We start from the raw sequence: 5,440 nt of genomic DNA, 5'->3' as shown, positions 1-5,440 counted from the left end.
GCCTGCCATGCTCACAGCCACAAGCGCCAGCGTGCATCGCTGTGCATCAGGAACTCAGGATGGGGAGCTGGGATCCGAGGGTACGACTGGCCACGAGGCAGGGAAGGAAAGCGGTGAAATAGGAGCGGCCAGATGACTCACCCCCAGTCCAAAGTCGGTGGAAGCCAGGCTCCAGAGATGGTTTGGAAGAGCAGGCACTTGGGAGACCATCCTCCCTGTGGTCACAGCTCTCCTGCCACACAGACCAGAGGCATTTGGCGAGGCAGCGGAGGGCGAGGCCTCTCTGAGCAGCAGGGCTTTGGAGCCCTCCTGTTCCAGCAGGGACCCCTCGGCCAGGGACCCAGGAGGTGGCCACAGAGCACGCCTGGAAACAACCACTTGCTCGATCAGCTCTGGCGAGTCGACGCCACCTCTTGGGGAACACACAGCTCTGAGTGGGGGCAGCAGGCTGCAGCTTGGCTTTTGTCTGGCTGTTGGAGCTGTGTCAATGTCAGGCACAGCTTTGTGGATTAGTAGCTTTGATTTGTTTGTGTATTTATTTATTATAACATTCATACTGTCTCTTTCCTTGTAATTCAAGGCAATCTAAAAAGTAATAGTTTTTTTTAAAAAAAACTCTAGTTAAAGCCAAAAATAAAATGGCTGTCTTCAAAGCTAAACTAAAGTGCCCATGAGCATGTGCAGAGTACCTTAGCATGGCACAGACCAAACGTCTGGGAACGTAAAGGTCAGGAAAAATGAATCACCCCCTCCTCTTGTCCTGAGCTGCCCGCTGGTACCCTCAGCCCTGTCCTTGACTGGGACGCCTCTGGCTTCAGCTGGGGGGGAGGAGGAGGGGGGCACTATGGCCGTCCCAGCCTGTGGGGGAAAGGAGAGCCATTGATTTGGGCTGCAGCCAGCCTCCTGCTCGCTGACCTGCCCCCTCCCGCTCTTTCCTGCTGCCCCAGTGGAGCCCCAGGGAAGACATCCGGGGCTCTGTGGGGCAGCCATGGGCCTGGCCCTCTCTCTCTCTCCCACACCTTGGCAGGCAGCGCAGCTGCTGATGCGGCACTGGATGCTCTCCCGGGCCCCCTCCGCGCAGCAGCCCCTCTGGCAAGAAGACACGCCCGGCTGCTGGCACCCACTCCCCTGCAACCCAGCCTGGAAAATGAGAGGCCTGGAAGAGACATCCAAGCCGTGTGGTGGGTTCGGGAAGGGAGGGGGCGGAGGCGCCCTGGCCCAGCCAGCCGTGCAAGTCCGGACTGGCCAGCCAGCCACTCGCGGTTGCTAGCTTAGCACAAGGAGACTTGCCAAAGCAAGGAAGATACAGCGATGCCTCCCACTGCAGCCGGGACCCATGCAGGCTGCCCCATGCGTGCCCCTCCCACACCTCCAGACCTCCGGCAATAGTGCCCTTCCTTCCTCCCCACAGGCGCCCGCTCACAAGTACGCTCCGCTCTCTTGGAAGAGCGGCGGCCAACAGCCAAGATCGTTTCCATTTCTGTTTTGGGGACTGGGGGGAGGCGAGTCGTTCTCCAGGTGGGGGGAGGGATGGCAGCCTCACGGAGGGGGGGGCAGGGCGTGCGTTCACGACTGATCTTCTTTCTCCCTGGGGAACCGGCTGGGGAGGAGGACCCCCCCCCCCCAGCTGACTTCTCTGGGGCGGCGCCTCTCCAGGGTGCTTGCGAGAGAGAGAGCTGCAGCCTTTGGAAGGACAAATGATGGAAATGTGCCGGGAGACGTTTGGAGCCCCACCCCCACCCCGAGTTCAGGCAGAGCAGCCAGTCCTGAAGGTTTCTGCAGCACTTCGGTGGGGCAGCAGCACCTCCGGATCTGCCCTTTGGCCCCTTGGGCGGGTGGGAAGAGAGGGACCGGAGGCTGAGATGGGCAGCAGCCCCATTACCAGGCAGACAGAGGGGGCAGGAAGACGGAGGACCCCCTCCCTGCATTCCCACCATCTCTCCCGTTTCCCTCCAGACCAGGCACTTCTGAGCCGTTGGCATTCCTTAGGGCCAGCCAGGCAGCTGCCCAGGCCTGCGGGCAAAGCTGGGGGGGGGGAGAAGACCCCCTCCGGAGAGCAGAGCTGGGGCCCTTTGTGGGGCAGGCTTTGGGCAAAGGGACCGAGCTCAGGCCTGGGAGCGGTGCCAGAGCCGGGGGGGGGGGGGCTTGCCTGCCCTCAGAACTGTGCCTGGTGTTGGACTTTCCTGAACAGGGCAGCTGTGCTTTGCATAAGGGGTGTCTGCCCCCCCCCACCTACGAGGAAAGGACCCCCTCAGCCTAAAGCATCCATTTTCCCCCAGGGGAACTGATCCCTGTGGGCTGCAGATGAGCTGCAATCCCAGGGGATCCCCAGATCCCACCTACCCAGAAAAGGGGACACGCGGCACATCCAGGGCACCTGAGCCCTTCGTCTTCTGCTCACAGTGGTGCCACCCTGGCGATCCCTGGTGAACGTGGGCAGGACGTGTCCCAGGGCAGAACATCAAACCCCGGTTGCTTCATGCGTGTGTAATCGATGCATCACTGCTATCTGGGGAAAGAGTGGCGCAGGATGAGACCCATTTTACTTGTGTGCAACTGTGACTCAGGCCAAAGGGAGGGGAGCAGGTGACTCAAATGAGGTCACAGCAAGGCTGGGGGAAAAAACCCCATGGAATCCAGGAAGGTCTCTTGGGCCCTGAGGCCTTTCTCAAAGCCTGCCACTCCCAGAGAGTCACCTGCAGACCGCAGAAGGGAGGCTGTGTGGCTGGCTTGGCCACCGTATCTCCTGCTTGTTGACAACAGAGCCTGGGCCTTTGTGGAGCCATAAGGGTGGCAGAAGGAGTGGGCCCAGCCCCAGAGGCCGCCCTTGGGAAGCCCAGGAAGCTGGACGTTGGCACTGCAGGCAGGTGAGGTGCGGCTGGCATTGTGTCGTGCTGCGCACCCCTGGCTCCAAATCTCCCTCTCTTCCTGATGCATCATAGCACACCAGAAAGGGGGGGGGGGGCATCCACCATGCGTGGCCATGGGTTGATTCAGGGCTCTGACTCACACCCTTGCCACTTTTTGCCTGTGTGCAGCCACCTTGGAAGTGGCCCACCCATTGGCCCAGAGTTCCCCTCTGGCCCTCAAAAGCTGCCTCTCTCCAGACCCCGACCCCATCGCCCCCCCTTGTGTTCTGCCCCACTGCTTGTTCACGCTCTATTTGCTTTTTACAGCCCTCTGAGCCAGCCCATGTTCTGCTCTCAGCAGCGGGGGTGTGGGATGGGGTGGAGGGGGGGTGGGGTGGGGGATGGGGTGGGGGTGGGAATCAGGGGCACAGGTACCAATTGAACCTGCCCTGAGCCCCTCCTCCAACAGGTACGTGGACAGCAGCACCTGCGGACTGGGCCCTGCTCCCCATCTTGAGGCAAGCTCTTCTTTCCGCCAGACTACTGCCTGAATCGCCTGGCCAACGTACAGTCAGCTGGGAGGTGGGGGTCCGCTTCTTCCTGCCCCCCCCACCAGCTGGGAGGGCTTTTTTGCAGTTAAACAGTCAGGCTCCCCACAAAAGACAAAAATTGGCCCCTCCAATGAGGTCTGTCCTCAGTGCTGTGTTTCTCAGGCCCCAAAGCGCTCTCCTGCCTCTTCTTTTCAGGAGCTGTAATTGATGCTGGCACATCCTGCGCGTCTCTGAAGAGGGCTTTACCCCCAGGGGGCGGCGGCGGGGGGGGGTTTGGGGACGGGTCCTGACAGAGTCCTGTGGAGGACATACATCCAGCCAGGGCTCTGCCCACTGCACTGTCTCCAGATGGAGTACCAGATCAGATTCCAGATCTTGGCCTTGACCTCTGAAGCCCCAGATGGTCTGGGACCACCATGCCTGGGAGAACTTCTCTTACAGTAGACACCCCCAGAGAGCATTTATGCTCCGCATGCAAGAACTCACTGGTGGTCACTGGCCCAAAAAACCATCTGGCTGCCTCGACCGCTGCCAGAGCTGTGCGGGGTCTGACTCGAGCCTGCTCCATACTGAGACTTTGTATTCAGGCGATTTCCTTTATTGAAAAACGGCGTCAGGAGAGGCACATAGACTGCCGTTGCCAGAACTGAAGTTAAACACCGAAACATCTTCCACTGCCCCCCAAACCCTGCCCTCCCGCGTCACAGGCCGCCCCCGCGGAGGGAATGGTGCCCCTTCCAGCTCGCCTTCACTTAGGCCAAAACAACCCACGCTCCGCAGCGCTCTGAAGTGCAAAAGCCAGCAGGCGCCCCGGCCCAGAACCCACTCCAAGGGGACAAACACACCCAGCCAGGGGTCTTTTCTCTAGGAATTGGTGGCTATTGCAGGCCTTGGCCCCGCCTGGCCTCCCACTTAGCAATCTTCCTCCCCCACACACACGATTTTGCAACCCCCCAGCAACCAAACCCTGCAAAATCCTGCCCCACAGGCTGAGAACCAGCTTGGTGGCAGCAGAGCAGTCGAGTGCCAGCGCTGTGCCCTGCACCCTCCTGCTTGGCACCCCCCAGGGACGGGGCTTCTGCTGCTGCTGGAGTTCCTGGCAGAGAGACTGGGCAACTTGCGTGGCCTGCTGGGAAGCAGCTGGCCCCCGTTTCTCCCCACCCCTTCAAGGAATGCCCCCCCACCTCATTCAATCATGGTGGCAGCAGACAGTCACCACTGGGAGCTGTGTGTTCCCCCAGAGCTGGCGCTGCCATGGACACAGGGGAACGTAGGAAGCTTCTTTGACTAGTAGTCACAGCATTGATGCGTAGAACTCCCTGCCATGGGGTGCAGGTGGATTTAGAAGGGGATTAGACCAGTTCATGGAGGAGGGGGCCACCAGTGGCAGCTGGCACCATGGCCGAGCAGAACCTCCATGTATTCCTCCAAATACCAGTTGCCCATCCTCGGGTAATAGAGCAGCGCCAGCAAGCCACTGACCTATATAGCTTTAAAAGGGGCTTGGACAGATTTATGGAGGAGAAGTCGATTTATGGCTACCAATCTTGATCCTCCTTGATCTGAGATTGCAAATGCCTTAGCAGACCAGGTGATCGGGAGCAACAGCCGCAGAAGGCCATTGCGTTCACATCCTACATGTGAGCTCCCAAAGGCACCTGGTGGGCCACTGCGAGTAGCAGAGAGCTGGACTAGATGGACTTTGGTCTGATCCAGCTGGCTTGTTCTTATGGGGGGGAAGCCAGAGGGGCCCTTCAGTTGCTGCCGGGCCCAAGGGGGCATGTCCCTTGCTGTGGCATGCAGGGCAGGAAGGAACCGGGGCAGCCTCGCTGAATTGGAGCCAAAGGTTCCTTGGTCTGGGGCAAGCAAGGGGGCCTGCCTTCGGTGCAATACGCAAAGCCCCCGGCAGGAGGGGAGAAAGGTGACCCAGGCAAGAGGACAGCCCCCCACCCGCCTGGAGGCTTGCCAGCCAAGGGGCTCGAAAGGAACTTCAGGCTTTGCAGGGAATGATCAGAGGACGGGAAGGACGACAACGGCCAC

This window comes from Sphaerodactylus townsendi, linkage group LG16 (genome assembly GCF_021028975.2).
Source record: "Sphaerodactylus townsendi isolate TG3544 linkage group LG16, MPM_Stown_v2.3, whole genome shotgun sequence".
NCBI lineage: Eukaryota > Metazoa > Chordata > Lepidosauria > Squamata > Sphaerodactylidae > Sphaerodactylus > Sphaerodactylus townsendi.
This window is presented reverse-complemented; position numbering follows the sequence as displayed.